We start from the raw sequence: 24,331 nt of genomic DNA on the forward strand, positions 1-24,331 counted from the left end.
TGAAGACGCCAAGTAAGCATCCAGACACACCCTCCCCCCCAAATTCACTGGTGCTTCTCTATTCTCTAAATCTGATTTTGGTTGAGAAAGACGATTTCTCTCTCCCACTAATCTATCAGTGGACGTAAATGAACAGGAAGCTACCGACGCTCAGTCAGACTTAATGCTCAGACATACATCCTCTCAAGTCTTCATTTCTTAGTTAACAAAACATAACATGGTGACTATCTGAAACTGGAGGGCCCAGAGCTTCTGTAAATGTAAAGCTGTGAAGGCTTTTCCAGCAATGAGTAAGCACTTGGAATCCAGGCGGTTTTTTTTTTAAAATAAGTGCTAACAGCCTAGCTTTGAGAAATATGTGTAGCACGCTTTCCCACACTTCCTCTAAAGAAACAACAAAATAAATAAATATTCTAGAAGATGATTTTAGAGAATGAACATAATTCCTGCCCATTCATTGCCACATGATTTGATGCCAGGAATGTTCATTGAAAAACAGTTAACCCAGAAGGTTAAATGACAAGAGAAATTATTGTGGTAACAATCAAATGGGCCATTAATACAGTCTCACATATATGTGGAAAAGCATGAAAAATTAAATATGGAATAAGTACTATGTATTAGGAATGTATTTGTCAACGATCGAACAGGATCTCCTTATATGCTAGAGAATCTTGATTAATCTGCAAGTTTTTATTCAAGTTTAAATAGGAAATGGGACTTTTTTTTCCCAGCGCTTTATCATCTATTGTTGAAACTCTTACTAAAATATATAAGGGCTTTCCTGATTTTCTAAGCACAGAGAATCATCATGGTTGAGTTAACCCTTGAAGACTGAGGTATCCGTGCCAATGGCCAGCTGCAGTATTCAAGACCAGCCCTCAGAACCTCACGTAGACCCTAGAATATCCTTCTGGAGGGATAAATTCCTTGATGCCAGCTTTAAAACATTGCTTAAATCCTCTCTTTTCCCCTGGTTGTAGGGAGCAACCAACAGTCTAGCAAGGAACAACTTCCATTTTATTGACTCTGGTCAGTCAAGATTTACTGCTTTTGGAGAAGAATGTTCATTGGTATAGTTGCTGAATCCTATGGTGGACCTCAAAGAACATTCCCCCCAAATATTTTTTAATTGTGAAGGGCAAACCAGTTACTTTACAGTGGAAAACTGGTGGACACCACCTTAACCCAATGACCAAAAATAAGCTTGTGGCAACGGGAATAATCAACAGCACGTGTCTCCTGCTAGGCCACTCTGAGAACCCGGCATCGCTCCTGTGGTGTTCCTGCCCAAAGTGCACAGTCTGAATCTAGTCTTGAGGGGACATCTAACAACCTGAGTGGAGGGACAGTCTGCAAAATCACTGACCTGTACTCTTAAAAAATACCAATCTCATGAGAAAGAAAGGCTCAGGGAAATGTCCCAGATCACAGGACACTGAAGAGACAAGATGTCTGAATTCAAATTTTGGATTGTTTTGCTATAAAATAAGACATTGTGGAGACAATTGATGAAGTGTTAATAAGGTCCACAGGTAAGATAATAACATCATTTCAGTGCTAATTTCCTGATTTTGACCCTTGTCCCGTGGTCATGCAGGAGAATCCATGTTTTTAGGAAACATAAACAAATATTTAGGAAATAAAAGATCATCGTGTCTGCAACTTCAATGAACATGAGAGAACCTATTGGCTGATGAAAATGTTCCATCTCTTGACTGTCATGGTGGTTACAGTGGTTACACAAATGTATGTATTTGTCAAAGGTCCTCAAACTTTATTAAATACACGAATTTTATTGTTTGTGACCATATCTCAGTAAATAAAGTTGATTTTTTTTTTTTTAAATGCCTTTCATTTCGATATTGTATGATATTGTTTTGTGACTTACTATTACTCAGGTAATAAGTCATATGAACTACCTTTCTGGTTTTTATGTGTATAGCTTTATACTGATTGATTGATTGATTGATTGATTCCCTAACCTGACACATGAAATTCAGTAGTCCCTGAGCTGTTGCAAGCTCACTTTTCCCATTATGTCTCTTTATCTCATCTCTTTTAAGTAGTTTGCAGATTGGTGCAAGGCTCTCATTCTAATTTGCTTGTGTTTTAAACAGCTGTGAATATTTTCTACCTAAAAAATCTTTTTTTTTTTTGCCCATAAAAGATCTCTCCAACATAAAACAATCCCTATAGTTTGTATTATATAAAAACGGAAAAAGAAAAAAGAGGAAAAGCATGTTGGCTCCTTCAAAGGAAATGAGAAACTAGGACTAGGGCCATTTCTGATCACTAAATAATAGGATTTCAGTTGTTCCGTATCCCACAGGAGCTTAGCCATTAACTCAGCTTAGGAAAGGAATTGCAAACTGGACTGTCTCCTGTTGTGAAGCGATTCTGATGCCTTTACATTGCACCACCAAAGGCTTGAAGAAAAGGTGAGCCGCCAGGGTCAGCAGGTACCATAGAAATTGGCTCTCAAAGCTCAGGAGTGAAAGGCTGTTAGTACAAGTAGAAGCGTTTCTGACCAACGCGTGGATTTGGACCTGACCCACATTAGCAAGGCAGGATGAGGCTGCAGGCTGCATCCAGCGGCCAGAGCTTAACAGAGAATGAGCTGGAAATTGGCAACTCCCCTTCCTTCTGGCTCTACCAAATCAACCAGGTGTCCATGTCCACGCTCCTTCTCTGTGGCTCAGCTTCCTTATCTGCAAGATGAAAGGTTGCACCGAGTAATCTTTACGACCGTCTAATGTCCCATGATTCTGAATCTTGGCATCTTTGGTATGGAGCACAGTGTCTCTTCTACTCCCCAATTTTCGTCATCTCTCCCTCTTGCTTCCCAAACTGACGGTATTGTCCTATTTACTTTCTACAGTACTAGATGGGACGTTCTTTGGATAAGAGGAAACATTTAAATTGTTTCTATTGTGGTTTTCACTTTCTGGGGGATAGAAAATGTTTCCTTCCCCCACCCCAACTAATTCCTGGGAGTATCCATAAAGCTCTCCACAGCGTGCGCAGTAACACAGTATAGATACAACTAATAGATACTTCACGTTTGCTTAAGTACCATAGGATTCCTAAGTAGTTGAGGAACCTTATCTTGTAGGAAGTAATAACATCTACGTGAAGGAACCTGTAGATTCTGTTATCATCATCTACAAATGAACAGATTCCAGATTCTGGGTTTTAGGTTCCCGATGATGGATGAGGCCAGTTACAGCTTTGGCTTAGAACCTTATCCAGTTTTACTTTATGGTGAAAATGGCTGGTTTAAAGTTGGCCTAGGTTTGGAAACTGGAAAGTGCTGGAAGGCACCAGGATCTACCATCCGCAAAACATTGCGTCTTTGGCATATGGATCGTTTTGAGAATCAGCGGGAGAAGGAAAGGCTTTAAAAACAGGGCACAGGTTTCCTTTTATAAAGGAAATTTACATCGGTAGAGACATCTTCCTCTCCTTTGCTGGGAAGAGGAGGACTTTTAACAACTCCTATCAATGGAGAGGCACCATAATAAATGCTACTGCACAGTCCTTGTTTAGCATGCTTTTCCTCTTTGCCTTGCTATAACTTGTCTCCCCTCCCAGAAGCCAAGACCCCTTTTCCTTTGCCTAGCCTACCATGGTATATAAGCGGGAGTGCCAACCCCACTTTAGGTTACTCGGGGGCTAAGTGTGCCCATGCTTACACACGATGCACAAAATTAACTTCTGTTTGCTTTCCCTTGTTAATCTGTCTCCGGCCAGCCTAATTTACAGAACCCCAGCTGGAGAACCTAAGATGGATAGAGGAAGAGATTTTTTTTCCTTCCCTACAGTGCTGTACCTGGACTAAACTATTAGAATAAACATTATTACCTTAAGGAAGAGAAATGTGCCCAGACTTATGCAAGAAGTTATTTTTCATCCCCTTTGGGGTCACCATGGGGAACTGTTTGTCGTATGTCTTCCTGAGAACAACAGACATGAGAGAGGTGTGCATGGAAAAAAGAGATTCTGAGGTCAAGTACATAGAGAAATCCTATCTGTTCTACCCCTCCTGGGAGAGTCACAGTCTACACTGGCCCATTTAAGGCTCCAAGATGTTCTGCATTCATTAAAATACATTTCGTTTTATGATTAACTTTGTTTAACTTGTAGCATTCCAAATTTAAGTGACTCAGAACCCTTTTTCCACATAAACTCTCCTTGTTCTGCAGAACACACTTTGGGAAACCCGGCACCAGGGTTCACTTTCCTGGCAAAGAGTCCAGAATAATTTCTGGGCCGGTCATTGCAACACCCCCACGCTTCCTTGGCAGGACAGAGTCTACCTCAGGGTACAGGACTTGGGGTAGCAGTCACCGTTGCTGCACCATGCAGGGGTGGCAGAGGGAAAGGTTTGCATAACATGTTGGGGGCCCTGTAGTAGGAAATGGTTGTGGGCTCAATGGGGTAGTGATGAAGGATAAGGGTTCCCCAAACTTTCTTAGGACCAACAATCCCCAGATGGCCAAACCTCAAGCTGAAAGTCAGACCTGGTGCTTCTACCTGGAAATCTGACCTGGGAGTATGGAAAAGACAATCTGTACTTTCATGATGAAGAGCTCAGACGCCAGATTCGGTTCAAATTTGGCTCAGCCTCTTCCTGGTCATGTGACCCTTGGCAGGAAGCGTTCTATGCCTTTATTTCTTTGTCGTAAGATAGCAATTAAGATCATACCTATTTATTTAGCCTGTTGTGAGAATTGAATGAAATATTACAGTCTACGGCCATACCACCCTGAACGCGCCCGATCTCGTCTGAATGAAATATTACAGTGAAGAGACTTAGCCCAGTATCTGGCATAAATTAAGTGCTTGAAATAAAGTTAGACACTGTCTTTGTCAAGGGTAAAAACGCAGTTACAAATAAGTTCATAAATACCAGCTACCAGTTCCATAAAAAGTCAGCCAACAGAGAGCTACAGACCCTGAGGAGCAAGAGGACCTTTTGTATGGGTGAGAATCTTTGACTAGAAGCCAAGTTCTTTTGCCCTAAAAGTTAGTTAGGAAAGAAAGCTACAACTTAAACGGTGCTTGAGCAGGTAGGTGTAGATGATGGAAAAAAAAAATATATATATATATGTATGTACTTCGCTGTTTGTATTTGCAAATTTCGGACCACATTGTATCTCTGTTTCTAGGAATTATAATACATTTTTAATTTTATTTTTAAAAGTTCAGTCTGTTATTTAATGGACATAGAGTTTCAGTCTTGCAAGATGAAAAGTTCAGGAGATCTATTTTACAACAATGTCAACACAACTAATGTTAATGAACTATGCACTTAAAATGACTAAGAAGACAGGGGACCTGAGTGGTGACTCTTGATTTCAGCTCAGCTCATGATCTGAGGGTCCTGGGATCAAGGCCCGTGGAGGGCTCTGCACTCAGTGGGGAGTCAGCTTGAGGATTCTCTCTCTCTCCTCCTCCCCCTCCCCCTTGCTCATGCTCTCTCTCTAAAATAAATGAATAAATCTTTAAAAAACATGGTTAAGAAGGCAAATTTTATGTTATGATTTTTTAAACCACAATCAAGACAAAAAAGATAAAGAGAGAAAAGAGTTTCATCCGTATCTTGTCTTCTGTGGTCTGTATGTAGCACAGATGCCGCCCTCTGGGTTGAAAGTAAACCGCAAGCTCGGTGGCCCCATTTCCATCAGTAGGGACCGGGGATGTGAGCAGGCACCGAACGGCTTTAGAAAATCTCTTGACTCCACTCAAGATTTGGTGAGAAATTAAGGCGACTCGTGGAATGCGGGGTTGGGCCCTAAGTGGGCTCTGGTTTTAGCCTTTTGAAAGTAGTGTATTACAGCTGGGGAATAGGTCCAAAACTGAACTCCATTATCTTTGCAAAACTCTTCCTTCTGTGTCCCACCAACCTTCTCACCTACACCAGAAACCTGAGCAATGGTGTGCTGATAAACGCATCACAACCAGCTCTCCAGAAAACAAAAGAGTGCCTTCCTGCACATATGAGTATGAAAACTTTTACTAATATAAAGAACGTGTGGCACAAGATTTACCAATATAATAAAATACATAATAATCCTTACTGTAAACTCCTCCTGACTGCTTCTGTCGATTTTTACTGACCTCTCATAACCATAGCCATTGTATTGTGGAACAGACGGAAGAGTGTGTCTCCAACATGAACATGGGCTAATATTTATATTTTTGTTTGCAATAGTGAATACGAAGCAAGGAAGATATATATTGGCTCTTCACTTATTCATCTATGATGTGGATGACTTCTTAGCTGAATCAGATAATAGATTGGAGGACCAGAAGTTTCAAGGTTTTATGCTACTCACAGTGTAATTGCTATAGACATGAAACCCTTTAATATTTAACTTACATTATGAACAATTTCTCCATCACTTTTTTAAAGATTTTATTTATTTATTAGAGAGAGAGAAAGAGAGAGAGCACGAGCAGGGGGAGGGGCAGAGGGAGGAAACAGACCCCTGCTGAGCAGGGAGCCTGACCCTTGGGGGGCTCAATCCCAGGACCCTGAGATCATGACCTGAGCAGAAATCAAGCGTTGGATGCTTAACCGACTGCACTACCCAGGCGCCCCTCTCTGTCACTCTCTTAAGTCTATTGCAGGGGTTGGCAAACTATGGCTGGTGGGCAAAAAACAAAAGCAAAACCAAACTACCGGGCTACTGTCTGCTTCTGTCAATAGAATTCTACTGGAAAACAAGTCTGCTCCTTTACGCACTGGCCAGGGCTGCTTTCACACTTCAGTAGCAGAGAGGAATGTTTTGACGGGGACTGTGTGGCCCAGAAAGCCTAAAGTATTTACTGTCTGGCCCTTTGCAGTAAAAGTTTGCTGACCCCCTGACCGAGAAAATCAACAAAGCAACAAGGTAAGTCCTGCTGTGTAGCTTTTTCCCATTTCCATCATGTCAATGTAGCCAACGTGGCAGATTTCAAGCAATTAGCGTGAAGTTGGGAAGAGACGCTCGGGGGCACATCCTTACGTAGTAATTCCAGCAGACAGATACGGGAGATGCGAATAACCCCAACAGCTTACATAACAGTGAGAGGTAGTAAAATAATTTGAGAGCGATGACTTTGGAGAATTTATTACCTTTGTATTTAATACACTTTATTTTATCGTCCATGTATATAATTTAAATTTTAGTATCTATTCAATGGGGTCGCCTCCTGGCTCTGGCATGCCACCCTTTGAAGGTCATGGGAGCTCCCCACTTCCAGCCATGGAAGCCTCACCAGTTTGTAGGTCCTATAATTCCATCCCCTGAACCTCTGCAACATCTGTTCTCTTTCCTCAGCGTTACTGCTCTAGCGCGGGACGTCTTCATCTCGTGACCGGACTTTGTAATTTCTTACTTCCAAACACATCCATCCAATCCATCCAGACAAAGCTTCCTAATCTATAAGGTGCATCCGCATCACCTGGGATTCTTATTAAAATGAAGATTTCCATTCCGTAGGTCTGGGAGGGTCTTGGGATTCTGCATTCCTGACAAGCTCTGGGGCGGTGCTGATGCTGCCGGTGCTCGGTGCTCCAAGCGCGCCTCAAGGAGCAAAGCCGGGCTGCTGCTAAGCGCTCTTGCTGACACGTGACTCTGACCTTGCTACTCCCTGCTTCCCAAACACCGCGGGCCGTTTCACACCTTTGTGCTTTATTAATATTGCCCCGACTACTTGAAATCACTCTGCTTCCTCTTGCCTCTGCCTGGGAAATGCCTTCTCTTGCAGAGCTCCGCTGTGTGGTAGCCTCTGGAACGGCGCCTCTTCTGAGGTCCCCAGTTAGAAAGGAGGGCCCTCCCATTGTCGGGTCCCTGCTGCTCGGGGCCAGCACATTCATCTTAGGACACTGCTGCGTTTATTTGTTTGTGTCGCTTTCTCTGTCGTTAAATTCTGACAACCCAAATTCCCTAAGCCGTATTCTGACCTCAACTCAAATAGCATTGCCTCGGAGAGTTCCTTTGACACCCCTGAGAAGCCCTCCCATCCTTGTCTGGTCACTCTCCATTCTACCAGGCCTGTTGTTTTGTTTTTGTTTTGGGGATTTTGTTTGTTTGTTTGTTTGTTTGTTTGTTTTTGAGAGCACGGTTCACACACTACAATTACCTTGTTTTATTATTTTTAAAAATTTTTTATTATGTTATGTTAGTCACCATACAGTACACACCTAGATTTTGATGTAAAGTTCGATGATTCATTGTTTGCGTATGACACCCAGTGCTCCATGCAATACGTGCCCTCCTTAATACCCATCACCGGCCTATCCCATTCCCCCACCCCCCTCCCCTCTGAAGCCTCAGTTTGTTTCCCAGAGTCCATAGTCTCTCATGGTTCATTCCCCCTTCTGTTTACCCCCCCTTCATTCTTCCCTTCCTTCTCCTACTGATCTTCCTGCTATTTCTTATGTTCCATACATGAGTGAAACCATATGATAATTGTCTTTCTCTGCTTGACTTATTTCACTTAGCATACTTTTTTATGATTCAGCTCCTTCTTCCTTCATCCAAGGAAAGTTTTCATCTCTCTTCATTCCATTGTATATATGGACCACATCTTCTTAATCCAGTCCTCTGTTGAAGGGCATCTCGGCTCCTTCCATGATTTAGCTATTGTGGACAATGCTGCTATGAACATTGGGGTGCATATGGCTCTTCTCTTCACTACATCTGTATCTTTGGGGTAAATAACCAGTAGTGCAATTGCTGGGTCATAGGGTAGCTCTAATTTTAACTTTTTGAGGGACCTCCACATTGTTTTCCAAAGTGGCTGTGCCAACTTGCATTCCCACCAACCTTATTTTAGTTTTTAGCAGAAGCGGTCTTGTTTAATGCTATTGAGACCAGTAGTTGGTAGGTTGCTTACACATAAGACACAAAAATTGGGGAGTCATAAAAAAGTGATCTTCGTCTATGTTAAATGTTTTCGTGACAAGGTAAATAAATGCACGTTCGTTTCCTCGGTTTTAACCTAGAGACAAGGACACCAGCCTGAATAGGAGTTCGTAGACTCAAGCTCAGCCTCATATTTCTTGCATAAACTTAGCCGAGAGCATCATCTCTAATTTCTGGTTTCTGTTGCTTTAACGTGGAGCATGAACGTAAAGAAACTTGGAAAGCAAGACTGAAAATTTTTTCCTTATCTGTTACAATTAGGCCTTGCCTGCATCTAATTTAAAGGCATTGTTTGAAAGCAACCCATAATTATCAAATCTTCCAAAGCATGTAATTTAGTTGTTGTTTGTTTGGTGTTTTTTTTTTTTACAACCAACGTTTTATTTTGGAGTCATTTTAGATTTACAGAGAACTTGCAAAGATAGTACAGGGGGTCCCTAAATACCCTCACCCCACTTCCCCCCCGTCATTAACATCTACATTTGTCAAAACCAAGAAACCGACAATGATATATTATTATTAACTAATAATAACTCCAGGCTTTCTTTGGATTTCTTCCCCTTGTCCTGTGCTTCTTTCTGTCCCAGGAATGAACCCCCAGAGCCACACTGCATTTGGTTGACCCATTTTCCCCTGATTCCTCTGGTCTTTGAGAGTTTCTCCGTCTTTTCTTCCTTTTCATAATCTTGACCGTCTTGAGAAGTACTGGCCAGGTATCTGCAGAATGTCTCCCAAAACCTGATGTTTTTTTCATGAGACTGGAGTTGCTGATTTTTGGAAAGGGCACGCGGAGATGAGATGTCCTTCAGGCACATTCTATCTATCTACTTGCATCACTGTTGATAATAACCTTCACATCAACTTTTTATAAAAAGAATGCTCACCCTTTGAGCACTTACATGTTGTTGAGTTATATGCTATTTCATTGAATAAGGTAATCAGAAACATAAATATAAAAGGCACCCCCAGGATCTGGAGCAAGCACAATGGATCTGAATCAGTGTGGGTGTCTGCTGGTGGGAGCAGGGTGGGGAGGAACACAGCTATCAGCCTGGCAGGGTCTGTTTCCCTTCTCCCCCAGGAGTGCTAGGAGCCAATCTGACTTACTCATCACTGAATCCCCGGCACCTGGCCCACAGTGGGAACTCATTACATGCTTGTTGAATGACTACAAGCGCGGAGCAAACTTCAAGTGTCTGTCAGTCCAGTCCGAGTCCAGTCAGGAGATAGCTGAACAGAGAGAACTTAATCGTCAACTAAGTGCAAAGTTTTAAACTAGATAACAGAAATGGCAGAAAGATAGCAATAAATGGTCATGGAAGCAGCAAGTGTAGGAAGCAGCCATCACCCCTAGGTCTTGGAAACAAAGAGAGGAGGCTGAAACTATTGCATCTTGGGTGCTCCGAGGAAAAGCTCCGGAGCGTTGAAAAGCAGACCAGGAGCAAAGATGGCTCCCTGAGGGAGCGTGAGGAGAGCAGCTCTGGGAGCTCTGAAATACCACAGAGCGGAAATGGCGGCCGCCATGGGCCGAACTGCTGCTGCCAGGGTGAAGAAACGTTGCCAGAGTGCCGCTCACAGCAGCGGGCAGTGGTCAGGAAGGAGCCTGCCCTTCTCCCTCCTCCAGCCTTGCAGTCCCCCTCCAGCATCTTCTAGGCAGAGCCTTCCAGGGAGCCATCTCCACAGCAAAAACATGGTCAGCAGCGCCTCAGTGGCAGAATCACAGAGCAGGTTGTGGAAGGCTAGGTTTGGAGCGAAGACCAGCTTCGTGCCTGCCCAGGTATAAATTAGGTCACAGTAATCGTTAATGCCATTTCCCCTTCCCACCCACACCTCTGCAGGGGCTCAGCCGCCATTTCCTGGCTCCTTTCCCTTCTGGTACCTTGCGGGGGTTCCTAGAAGTGTCTCAGTTGTGTAGGACTGCCTTTGGTGTGCGGATTTCAACGCTGTCCTTGTCTCCAGGTCGGTGACCGGGGTTGTGATGCTCCAGGTCTCATCTCACACTCTTCACTAGGGAGCAGTTCTTCTTCCTCTTCTGGGTTCTGTTCTTAAATGGGCCCATACCCAGAGTTACTTGGACTCAAGATGTAACACGGTTAAGTCAACAATTCTTTTAATTTTACATAAAATCCTTTTCTCCCCAGGCCATTGACACAGCTCCATTTTTCTGGCTGGGTCTGGTATGGGCTCAAGAGTAGCTGAGTCCAGAGTTAAGACCTGCTTTATTTCTGAGGAATAGTCACACACGGAGGAGGCTGAAGTCAAACCTTTACTATCTACTCCAATTCTAGAAGCCTATTCAAACCATGACTCTATAGACATTTATCTTGATGATAAAATAAAAGCTAATGCAGTTATAAACAGTTAAGGATGTGAATCCAAACATTTAGTATAAAGCTGTTTTGCCCATGTTTCGTCAAGGAGATTTTTCTTCACTGAGGTTTCCAAAAATACAAGTCCAGTAGAACTTTCCTTTTCTGGTAAATCTGCTCAGCAAATATAGCTGTTCCTCATTGCAATAAGGAATTTCAAATCAAATTAAAAGTTAGGATTACCTTTCTTGAACAAATACGTGGTATTGTCCGTGCATTAAGCACCGAGGCTTCCCAGTGCTTTGAATAGTGAAGGTGAGAGAAGGGACTTGCTGGTGCTGTCATGATGGCTTCACAAATGGCCTTGCTGCTGTTTCCTCAGAGTTGACTGCCTAATGTTAGGCAATCATTTTAACTGATTTTGGGCGAAAATCTCCCATGTTCCTGTAGGAGAACCTGCAGCTTCCCCCTGAACTCTGGTATGCGACTGACTCATTTCCTAAATTTGATAGAATCATCGACACTTGGGCCACAGACGTCTTACTGAGCTTCTTCTTGAGCATTTCAAAATTTCAGAAGTAATGTCAGTAGGGAGAGAATGTTTTAGGGCAGTGAAGCTATTCTGTATGACACCATACAGGCGGATGTGCTTGTCATCATGCATTTGTCAAAAGTCATAGAGGGGCGCCTGGGTGGCACAGCGGTTAAGCGTCTGCCTTCGGCTCAGGGCGTGATCCCGGCGTTCCGGGATCGAGCCCCACATCAGGCTCTTCCACTGTGAGCCTTCTTCTTCCTCTCCCACCCCACTGCTTGTGTTCCCTCTCTCGCTGGCTGTCTCCATGTCTATCAAATAAATAAATAAAATCTTTAAAAAAAAATTAGTTAAGATTAAATAAATTTAAAATTCAGTGTTAAAAAAAAAAAAGTCATAGAATGTGCAACACCAAGAGCCAACTCTAATGTAAACTAGGGGCTCCGGGTGATAACGATGTGTCCATGTGGGTTCATCGACTATGGGAAATGAACTCCTGGGGTATGGGGGGGGTTGAGAGCCGTGTGTGTATAGGGGTGAGAGTATATGGGAAATCTCTTTACCTTCTGCTCAATGTTGCTGTGAATATAAAACTGCTCTGAAAAATAAAGTCTATTAAGCAAAATTAAAAAATAAAGTATAATAATGGCTTCGCTGAAATCATTATTTGGTTTAAAGGCAAGCCACCACGATGATGACTTTTTCTCCTAAGGAACCTCAGGTTTCCCTTTCAATTTGGTGTCTATTGCCCACTTCCACCCTCCCAAGACAAATTCACCATGCCTGGGAGGGGGTGGCAAGGAGAAGAGTTGTGGTCACCAGACATACTCGAGCCTCTGTTTTGAATCATCCAAGAACCCAGATCACCCTAAGTCTTTTTTTTTCCTCTCTCTCTTTTTTAAAAAAGATTTTATTTATTTGAGAGAGAGAGAGAGAGTGCACCCAGGAGCTGGGGGGGGGGGGAGCGGACAGAGGGAGAGGGAGAAGCAGACTCCCTCTGAGCAGGGAGCCAGCCCAGGACCCCAGGACCCCAAGATCATGACCTGAGGCAAAGGCAGACACTTAAGGGACTGAGCCACCCAGGCGCACCCCTCCCCCTCCCCCATGTCACCATAAACCTTTCAATGGCAGGAACCGAGTCTGATTTATCTGGGCTTTCCCAGCACCTAACATAGTGCCTGGCACATATCATTTGCTTAATAAATGTTTACTAAGTGAATGAATAAAGAACAGACAAGAAAAACAAACGGAGATTCAGGAGTTGGGTAGAGGCGTTTGGTGGAGAAAAGATTTAAAGAAAAAAGAGAACGATGACAAAGCTTGTATTTTTAGTATCCCTTCTTCCGTTCCTTGGCAACTCCCAAGTGAAGAGCGGCAGAGACTGAGTCAGGAAGCCTCACTCCAGGTTTAGAAAACATTGTCAGGGTGGCAGAAGAACCGAGTCCCATCCTGCCTGGGGGCCTCGCCCAGCCTGACTCCGCGCTTGGGAACACGCAGTTCGGAAGCTGACATCTCCCACAGCAGCGGCTTAGAGACCCCCATGAATTTCAGTATCCCCAAGTATAGGGAAGAGTGAAATTGGTCACGGGACTGGGTGGGTCGGATACAGCCACAAAAATACGCATGCGCAGACCCTCGTTGAGGCAATGAATTCGTAGAGATGAACACAAATGAATTCAGGCCCGTTTCGACCTTCAATTTTGCCATACGGGCCGCACCGGGCAGGATTCATAAACCGGTGGCCCCTGTTGGATCCCGTACACAGAAGGAAAAAAAAAAAAAGTCTGACATAGGTGTTTTTATGGTTTTGGGTTTGTTTTTTGGTTTTTGGTTTTTTGTGTGTTTTTTCTTTTTTTGTTTTTTAATTCTCATTCATTGCCAAGATTTAGAAATTGAGAAATTTCAGATCAAATCTGGATTTCCGGCTTCTGGTGAAAAAGCAGATCTGGGAACAGCTGGCCTGTGTTTCCTCATGGCCACACTGTGCTGGCTGGGGGGAGGGGTAGCTTTCTTCACCTGACTGGCCACTGTCCTTAACCCACCAGCCTGGCCCTGTGGGCCCCCCGCAGGTACGCCCCCTGCTGCTCTGGGCGCTGCCCAGCAAGGGTCTTCAGTGGGAATGAAGCTGATGGTGAGGGCAGACCTGTGTGATATAGTCCCGAAAGGACAATATTCCACTCATGAGCCATTCTGTGTAGCAGGAATCGAAGCTTCCTGGAGCCTCTCAAGTACAAGCCCCAGTAGAGAACGTCACAGTACTGTAATTGTATCGGGTGATTTAAAGACCCAGGGATCAGGTTTTGTCAATAGGACCAATTGTTCCTCCCTTTGCTCTGGTCCCTTTGGCCCACTTCAGATGGCAGGAGAATGCCTTCATTTTTATATCCCGTGCCTAGCTGGGCCAAATGTCCAAATGAAGGTACGTTTCTTCCACATTTAACATTTCACCATAACTCAAATGAAGGAAAGACTGCTACGAGAAATAGTCTTTAAAAAATTGGCTGAATTATGAAATTTGCACTTATTTGAAATACCATTTCCTACTGACATTTCCCTTCCGGCTGCCTTGGCATTAATGTTAAGAATTATTTATGACTCAGCATTTCCCCACAACAGCTGCCCACAGGACAGAGCACGAACTGAGGAAAAGAAAAGAACCAGGCTGACCTCACCCGTGCAGCATCGGCACTCCCAGCCAAGAAGAGACAGCCGCTCCAGGAGGCAGGGCACCGGCGTCCCTGGGGGCCCAGCTGGGTTCAAATCCCAGCTCTGGAATGTACCAGCTACGTGACCTTGAAACTATTGTCTGCAAAAGGGGTCAGCAAATAATTTTTATAAAGGGCCAGCTTGCAAATACCTTCCGCTTTGCTCTCTGGATAGTCCCCGTCGCAATTACCCAACTGTAGCCACTGTTGCGGCACAAACCCAGCTGAACACAGTTATCAGTCGCCCAGGGCCACCATAGTGAAGTACCACAGACTGGGTGGCTTAAACACCACAGAGTAATGTTCTCCGGGTTCTGGAGGCTAGAAGTCCAAGATCGAGGTGTAGGCAGGGTTGGTTTCTTCTGAGGCCTCCCTCCTTGGCCTGTAGATGGCCGTCTTCTTGCTGTGTCTTCACTCGGTGATTTATCTCTGACCATGTCTTCTGTGTCCTATCTCCTCTTTCCCTAAGGACATCATTCCTATTGGATTACGACCCACCCTAATCAGTTCACTCTAACTGAATCACCTCTTCAAAGGCCCTATCTCCAAATGCAGTCTATGCCCACGTACCGGGGGTTAGCATTTCAACACGCGGATGTTGGGGGCAGTGAAATTCAGCTCATAACAGCACGTAAATGAGTAGCTTCGCTGTGTTCGAATGAAACTTTGCAAAACGAGGCCTGTGTCTACATTTGGCCTGTGGACCCAGGTTTGCAGAGGGCTGGTCTCTATTCTCCCTTCCCTCGGGTCCTTCCCTCTCCTTGGCCTCCCTCAAATCCTTCCACCAAAAGGCCTCCCCCAAGGCCACCAGTGGCCTCGTCTCTCTTGCCCCCAGCGGTGTCAGCTCTGCACTGGTAACCTCGTAGTGAGCCTCTCTTCCCTGAACTCTAGTGAGGCCACACTCCTTGGACTTCCTACTCTTCTGGCCCGCCCCTTCCCTGATTCTTTGCTGACACCTCCTCATCTTCCCAACCACTAAATGCTCTATGGCCTTAAAGCTCAGCTCGGGGCTCTCCTCCCTTCCTGCTGTGCAATTTCTTTCAAGGTGATCTCACCAACACTTCTCATATCAGTTACCCTCTAGAAGCGAGGACTTCCAAACAGCTCCAGCCCATACATCTGACTCCCTCCCCCAGATTTCCTCTCGTCAGTGTTTCTGTAATTCCGTGTGGTACATCCTGGTTGTTTACTATTTGCTTTTCTTCCACTACTATAATCTCCAGGGTGAATTTAGTTCCATCCTAAAAGCATTTCCAGGACTTAGCTTCCCTGACCTGCCTCCCTGCCCCACAGCGGAGGCCGGAACCCTCTTCTACCTGTTCCCCAGGCATGTCGTATATTTCTCCTTCCTGCTACACGGTTTATAATCACAAGCATGCATCTACTTTGGAAGACGGTAAACCTAAGAAAAGCAAGGATTTGTCTTTTGTTCTTTTTTTTTTTTTTTAAAGATTTTATTTATTTATTTGACAGAGACAGCCAGCGAGAGAGGGAACACAGCAGGGGGAGTGGGAGAGGAAGAAGCAGGTTCCTAGGGGAGGAGCCTGATGTGGGGCTCGATCCCAGAACGCTGGGATCACGCCCTGAGCCGAAGGCAGACGCTTAACCGCTGTGCCACCCAGGCGCCCCTGTCTTTTGTTCTCTTAGCATAGAGCCTGGCACACGCTGGGGCCTCCACCAATGCACGTGAGACAATTAAAGAACTTTAAGTAAAATAATGACATTCTCTGAGATATTGAAAATTATTTGATTTCAGTTCAGAATATTTTGTGTTAGGTTCTGCTTGTTTAGTTTAAGTTATGACCCTCAGGAAGGTGTTCTCCATGTATTTCCATTCCTTCTATTTTGTGTGGCAGATAGAGGTCATTGGAAGAATGAACACGCTGAGCTCTCTGTACTCCTTTAGTCTTGTACCTAAAAGGAGGGATAGAACCCTGGAGGCAGACGATCTTGGTTCAGATTCCAAGTCCACTCCTTACTAACTGTGTGACCTTGGGCAACTTGCTTAACTTCATTATTCCTCAGTTTCTTCACCTGTAAAAGGATGATGCTAACACGTGTAGTAATGCATGGTGTACGGACAGGTGTATGGACACGACTGACACAGTGCTGACATTCATCAGGTTTCCTTATTTGTTTCACAAATATTTTTTATGTGCCCACAAATGGAACAGGCACTATTTCAGGCACTGGGGGTACAGCGGTAAGGGAGTCAGCCCAGTCCAATGCTTGGGGGCTCACATCCTGGTTGGGGAGACAGGCGGTAAAGACAAAGCCAGGTGAGGGCATAGAGATTGAGGGTGAGGGGGCAGAACGGGAGCCTTTTAGCTGTGGGGATCAGAGAAAGCCTTCCTGGTGAGCTGAATGGAAGTAGATACGAAGCAGACACATGAATGAAAGAAGGATCCACAGATGTTCGTTTTGCTCCTGTTTTGCTCCCCAGAAGGGAGAATGCCACTCCTCCCATCCCCCAGCCCCTCAGCCTGGCCACTAGGGAAAATTCCTCACCCCTACTCATTTCTGTCTGGGCAGAGCAGCGCCAACAGAAGTCGGAGGTGGGAATCAAGGGCTTTGGGTTTTTAAAGGCATAGATTGTTCCACTCAGCTGGGGATTCAAATGTCAAGGTCTTGGGCTTGGTTTCCAAACTCCGTAATCGTTGATATGCAAACTAGATTAGGCACAGAGAAAGGCTTCTGTGTAATGGAACTTCTGCTCTGAGAACAATAGGTAAAAATAAAACTGCAAGAAGTTCCATGTCTCTTTCAGTTGGGTTTGAGGTAGGAGTTGGCAGGTTTCTTTTGCCTTTGTTCGCCTGGGAACAGCAAACTGAATGAGTCAAAACCCGGCCAGAATGGAATAACTTGAACCTGAAGAACCTTAAGAGTGGTAAACCTCGAGGATTCCTGCGGCCCCAGGGATCTAAGGAGGCAGCGTGGCTGGTTTGTCTAGGCCCTGGTGAGCTTGCTTGTCCTTCCCCCCGTGCCTACTCCTAGAAGCGCAGGAGCGGCTTGGCTGAGTTTCTACCCTGGCATGTTGGACCTGAATAAAATTTGAAAGACTTAGCTCTTGGCCCTCAGTAATTTCTCCCCAGGAGGCCCCATACACTTTCTCCTGTCTGGTCAAAGTGAGGGAATGAGGAGAAAAGAACCCCGTCTCTCACAAAGAACCCAGATATATTTTGTAGCACTAATAAACCCAAATAAGAGGACTTACCCGCCATCTCCAGGGTCCCTCTCCAGCCATATAGCTTATAGCAATGAGGAAGTGGGTCCTTATTATGTAAGAAGTAAATCTGGCTGCCTGGGGGTACCAAGAATTGTCAACCTGTAAATAAAACACTTCAGTCAGACAAACAGCAGAACCTCAGAAGCAGTTGAGAGATTGGAGAGGGTATTGGTGCATTAAGATTTAAGAAGCTGAGAGTTTTCAGCGTTTGGTTGGTCACAAAGTCAGAAGTTCTTAGGGCTTCCAAGCTCCAACGTAGCCGCAGCTGGGGAGCATATACCCAAGAACCACCCCTCTCAAAGTGCTGAGGAGGGGAATTTGAAAGTTGGTATGCATCTAATTCCTGAGGCAAATTCCTTAGCAAGGAAGTCAGACTCTTCTCTCAGACATCTGAATGTATCAAACAAAAACAATTAAGTGTCCAGGTATCTTTGAGTCCTGATCAAAGGAAAGAACTTTAATTTAAAAATGATACATCAGTAAAATAAGGGTATAGACGACAGAAGAAATTTGGTCGTTCCCATTTCCTCCTTACAGCCAGCCTTTATGGGGGTCTCCTTTGCACAGGACGCTCTTCCAGATGCTGTAGAAGAAGAAAAAGATGAATTTGACCCACTCTTGGGCCTGGAGAGCTTTCCCTTGGGGGTTGTATGAGGTGGAGCAGAGCATAGAAAAAGACATAAGAAACTGATGTCTCGTGTCTGAGTGATGGCCCTTGGCTAAAAGCTGGACAGAGTCACCGCGTTGGTCTGGCTGAGGCTGACCTATTAACATGGGATCCTGCCACTTGACCAGCTGCTGAGGTTCCATTCAACTCCAAGCTTGGGGAACATCATAGGTGTGTCCTCCCAGACCCAGCCAATTCCCTGGACCATCCAATATGCTCCCAAGGACCGAGTGTCCCCTCTTGGAGTGTGGCCATTTGGATCCCAACTAGCTTTTCCCTAGGTTTTAATAACAAAAGACCTCCTCTTAAGAACTCTATATTTCTTTGGGGATGCCTGGGTGGCTCAGTCAGTTAAAAGTCTGCCTTCGGCTCAGGTCATGATCCCAGGGTCCTGGAATGGAGCTCCCCACATCCGGCTCTCTGCTCAGTGGGGAGCCTGTTCCCCCTCTCCCTCTGAGGCTCCTCTAGCTTGTGCTCTCTCTCGCTCACTCTCTATCTCTCAAATAAATAAATGAACAAAAAAGAAGAAAGAACTCTAGTCCTTCATTTCCAATGTTTGAGGCTCTTCTCTTCATTTCAAGGGGAAATGGCTAATAACCATCAGTAAGGAATGACAAACTGGATATTAAGGCACAAAAATCATGCTGTAGCCGACTCCAGCGTCCCTAAGATGTTTCCAGACTGATTTACAAGTTCAGTCACATCTCTGTTAGAGCAATGTAACAAAAACCAAACGAATTATGTAGTCTAGCATCAAAGCTTCCATTGGACAACCATTTTAGCACATTTAGTACACTTGAACGTATGCTTAATATATGGCTGTCAGAATTCATCTGACTTGAGAAATTAGAAAAAGATGTTCCCAAAAGACAAATGAAGAATATCTCTGCTAATTTATACAGAGACTCTATTCAGAAAGATGTAAGACCTAGTAAGACTGTGGCTTCCTCTGCCGGGTGGAACCAGGTGCCTGGGAAGTGGGGTGGGCATGTGCAGGTTTCTCCCCTGTCCTCACCTTTGAACTTTCTACATTTTGTACCATGCGGATGCATGACCTACTCAACATTAAGTAATTTTTGTTACATATTAAGTAGTTTTTTATTACATATGAAGAAAGAGCTGTAATGCTTATTTATTTTTGTCACGAAGTCACTCCCTCCGACGCTTTTCCTCTCAAGTCAGAAATCCTCTCAAGGCCTGAGGAAAATGATGAATCGAACTTTTTCTGACAGGAAAGACAAGGTCTGAAAATTCTGCCTGACGGATAGAAGGAAGAGTCCTGGCAAGAGCCGAGGTGCTGACAGATGAAGACATGTGTGTCTGACAGAATCTGGACTTTTCAGCAAAACTGAGTTAGAACAAGATGCAAAATGTGTTTGGAATTATATCTGCCTTCTTATTGTCAATCTATTCAACCAATCAATGTCCTTTTTTAGTCATGGCATCTACTTTCCAGCCTCATTCAACTCACTGTGGGGCCTTTATCATTTCTTCTGAACCAACACACAAGAGTCCCACGTGGGCTTCGGCACCTGTTGCTGGCTGGGCGCCGGTTTCACTGCACGTTGGTTCCCCAGGCCCCGGCAATGACCTGTGAACGCCTCTGTGCCAGGAAATTGCGAGATCGACTCTGCAACTGCAATTATAAGAAGGAATTAGCGGCAGAACAGCCCCTTGGACACATGGAGAGGGGGGAGTGGGGCTCCCGTCAGGCTGTTTGGCAGAAGGGTGCCAAAGTTTATGTATTAGGTCATAGCCAAAAAAGCTCTTTCTGTGGTGCCCTTGGAGATTTTCTGGAAGGCGAGCCACGCGCAACCAAGGATAGGCCCCAAACTTGAACGTGTTGCTCCGACGCGACAGGGATAACCAGGGGCTTGATCCAGAGTTTGTCATTACATCCTTCACTGCAGCATTACAAAAACATGTCTTTTCTGGGGCAGGTTCATGAGTGCTGCTGCCTAACGGGCGAGACGTGTGTCGTGTGGAGAGCCGGGCAGTAGTTTACGTAACAGATACAGCCCTTCTGTTCCGTCTTTCCTCAAATCCCAATTTTTAAAATAGCTAATGGCACGGCAGCCTTTAGAAGACGGGACAAGCTAGCGAGGAGCTAAAACGGGGTACTATGGGCAGGGATCTGAGGGAGCCAGGGTCTCCCACAGAAGTGCCGTGTTGTGCAGCATTTAGAGGAGTCGGAGGTGACTTCCGGCTAAAGAGATTAGGGAAGGTTCCAAGAAGGGGGACATGCGTTGTTCCTTTTGTGGAATAAACCCCCAAATCAGCAAAGGGCAAGCAGGCCAAGCCAGAAATCATCTCCAGGGCCCAGACCACACGCATTTCCCACATCCCCTTTCACTTGGTAAAAGGTTGTTGCAATCACCACTTTTCCACGAGGCAGTCAGAGCCCCTGGGGCCAGATGGTATCTCTAAAAATATGGCCTGCAGCCACGATTGGAGAGAGTCGAATGTGTGACTTGCATTCTCTTTCAGCATAAGAATAGATAATATACGAGCGCTGGGGAGGCCTGGCTGGGAGAGGAAAGAAGCTGATAGGTGGAAATACGGGCCTGAGCTTATGGACTTTTGTCCTCATTTATTCATCCTGCCCTCCGGGGAGAAAGTAAGCTTCCGGAGGGCAGGTGTTTGCGTGGTCTGACTCAGGGCTGCATCCGAGCCCCCAGACTCACGGCCGCCCCAGAGCACGCATACAGTGCATTTTCCTCGCATGAATGAGGGGCTTTCCGAGGATACAGCGTTTGCGATCAGTGATGCACCCAGCTGCTGACGCCCTGCAGTCTTCACGTCTGCCTTTCCTAAGGTCCCAACAGAGGACACGACTTGATGACAGTCATCCTTAGCCTGGATTGCGGTACAAACAGCCCCCGGGGCGGTCCTGAACTCAAGGACGAGAATTCCTCCCAGCTCCTGATAGGCTGCCTGCACAGTCTGACTTTACGTCCAGCCTCTTTGACGAGGCTTCGGGGCCAATGTTGCGCCTCCCAAACATATTTTATTAATCCCTTTTAGTCCCGGGAGTGAGGCCAAAAATTCCGGGAGGAGGTTGAGTCCTTTTTCCCGGGCCCAGGCTGACGTTTGAGCACACACCGCCCCCTAGTGTCTACCGCGCACTTGACAACATCATTTTCAACATCTGCGAAAGCCGCGCAGAACGACGTCTTCTGCGGCTCAGGCACAAGGATCTCTGCATTCGTGGGGAGGGGGAACAAACGTGCCAGTTTGCCCAGAAGAGTCCAGAATGTTGTGAAGATGGTACTAACTACCCAACCCAGAGCTTTGAAAATTAGAAAAATAAAATAAAATCAGCCTTGCCAGCATCCAAAGAGCCCATAAATAGATCTACTTTGTAATGGGGTTGGACATTTTCCATAAACTGAAACTTGGCCCGTGAAATAGAAGCATGAGGATGCACCACTAGCATTTTCATGTTCAAGGCATTGCCTTTTGAAGCCCTTTCATGCCTTTTTTTGTGTTATTCGTTCACACACACACACACACACACACACACACGTGCGCGTGCATGCAGAAATAAACCCATGGGCTGGGTTGCACTCTCAGTCTCAATGTAGGACTGCTTGTCTTGCTCACGCGCCTTCTCGTGGAGGGAGAAGGATCTTGGGTCTCTAACCCTGAGGCATCCCCTTCTCTCCATCCCATTAACCAGGTGCAAGGCGGGTTTCTGGCACAGCCTGACAAGTACCTGAATCTAAAATTCTCATATTCGCTGGCCCAAGCATGGCCCTGAACGAGACCAGTGGACCGAAACCTCTGTCCTATTGTTTTTTGTTTTTGTTTTTTTTTTAAGAGACTAGAACAAAGACACTTTCACCACCGACATTATAAAAGTCTCTTCTGAACACTCAAGTGTGTGTTGTCCTGGGTTACATACTACAAATAAAGAACAAAGCCACAGTTTGCATTGAAGGAGCATGCTTTTTACGGGTGCCCTTCATACAGGCGCAAAAACTGCAGTTAGGACCTCTGCGGGAGGCTCTGGGTGCTATAGTAACAGTGCCTCGAAAGGTACGCAGCGGACGACCTGAACACCTTGTGAAACTGCCCCGGTGAAAGAACTTATTGACAAAAGAGCATGAGTGCTCAGACTACGCCTTTAAAATCCCATTTTGGTCACTATTTAGCAAATTCGAGAAGTCAGGCTTGGCTTTCCACTGTCCCCTTCTGAATCCCATTCCATCCGTACTCTGCCTCCTCCCTGCCCCCATTTACTCCTTCCCCACCTTTGTGCTTTGAGGTACACCTGTTTTTAATGGGATAATCCCGTAGCTTGGAGGAAGAAAGCTCTGCTGGCAAGCTCACGGGCCACGTTACTGACCAGCCGATAAGGGAGATGCGGGGATGGCACATCTCTGATATCCCTTTAAGCACACTTCCTCTGTCTGTCTTTGTTATCTTCGTGACAAGCGTCCTCTCTTTTCTTATTTCTTATCCCAAACTCACTGACCAAAGGACACTGGTCCCTTAGCCTATAAGTCTGACCTTTGCCTCTACAGCCTGTGGCGGGCAGCACTGATGCCATCTGTGCAACGGGCAGAGGAGGGCTAGGACTTGCTCTGAGCTAAATTTTTCTGATTTCTCTTTAAAGTAAATCGAAGCCAAGGGTAATGGGCAGGGCTCTCAGGGTCACAATTTTCTCCTGTAAAAGAGATGAGGTTAAAAACAGAACAACTCAGTCATCGCTAGGCCAGTTTCTGAGGCGTAGGATGCCCACCTGGATAGGTTGATTAGCATTTCAAAGTGATTCCTGGAGACAGTTTCCTTTTCCTGAGGCTGGAGAGGGGTCTCTTCTTGGGTGGAGAATCTAAGAAAAGTCTAAATGTAACTGCCATCTCTCGAGCCAGTCCTTCAGCCTGTTCTAATCGAGCCCATCACACCATCCAGAAGGTTCGTGCCAGTGCCCAGGTTGCTAAATCCAGGGCACCATGTCCGGCCCTCCCTATCCTCAAGGTCTTTGCAGGATCTGCCTTCTCAGATGTTGCTCATTCTCTCCAGAGGCATTCTCTTTTCGTGGCGCCTTTTCTGGCTTTCCTACCACAGCTCTGCCTCTCCCTCCGTAGTTCCTGTAGGGGCTCCCCTGACCTGGTCTTAGCCACATCCTTCCCACAGCCTACTTGGCATCTCCACGACACTAGCACAGGTAATTCCAATCCTTGTGAGTGACCCCCAATCTTGTGTTCACCCCAAAAAAACCCAGAAGCGAAACTTGGCTCCTTCCTCACCGGGGTCACTCAGAGACTGGAGCCATTCTCGATCATGCCCCTCCCTCATCAACCTTTAAGTCCCTTCTAAAAAAATGCACAACCCATTGACTTCTTCCCACCTGTGGTTGCCAAGGCCCACATCCAGTGGTCCCTCCAGCTCTCTGCTGTCACAACAGCGCCCTCGCTGTCTCCCCATCTCCATCTTCATCCCTTTCCAAACCATTCTCCACACTGCGGCCAGTGGACTCCCCCAGCCCTGCTTAGAGTGTACCCCCTGCTCTCAGGAGAGAGACCAGAATTCCACAGGTCCTGATTCTCTCCTCAATGCAAGCCATTCCCCCTTCCTCCTGCCACAACCCATGTGCTTTAGCTTTCTTTCAGTCCCTCCTAGTCCAGAACCTTCCTACCTCAGACCCTGTAAACCTGTTCTTGCCTTTCCCTGGCATGCTCTCGTCCCCCCACATTTGTGGCCAGCTCCTGGGCAGACAGCAGCCCTCAGCTATTTTCTCCAGGGACCCCTTCCCTGGCCCACAAGCTAGGGTAAGATTCCTCTGCTCTATGCTTCTCCTTCATAGCACCCCTCACCACTGTAACCAAAATATATCTTTAGTTCTTCCTAACTACCACTGACTTCCAAGGAAGGTGGAACCCAGGAAGTCAAAGGACCTCGTGGCTCTTGAACATCTTAGGGAATCAACCTGTGAATGTTTATGGGAGAAATAAAACGCTCTACCAGATAC

This window comes from Ursus maritimus, unplaced genomic scaffold, assembly GCF_017311325.1.
Source record: "Ursus maritimus isolate PB19 unplaced genomic scaffold, ASM1731132v1 scaffold_1, whole genome shotgun sequence".
Classification (NCBI taxonomy): domain Eukaryota; kingdom Metazoa; phylum Chordata; class Mammalia; order Carnivora; family Ursidae; genus Ursus; species Ursus maritimus.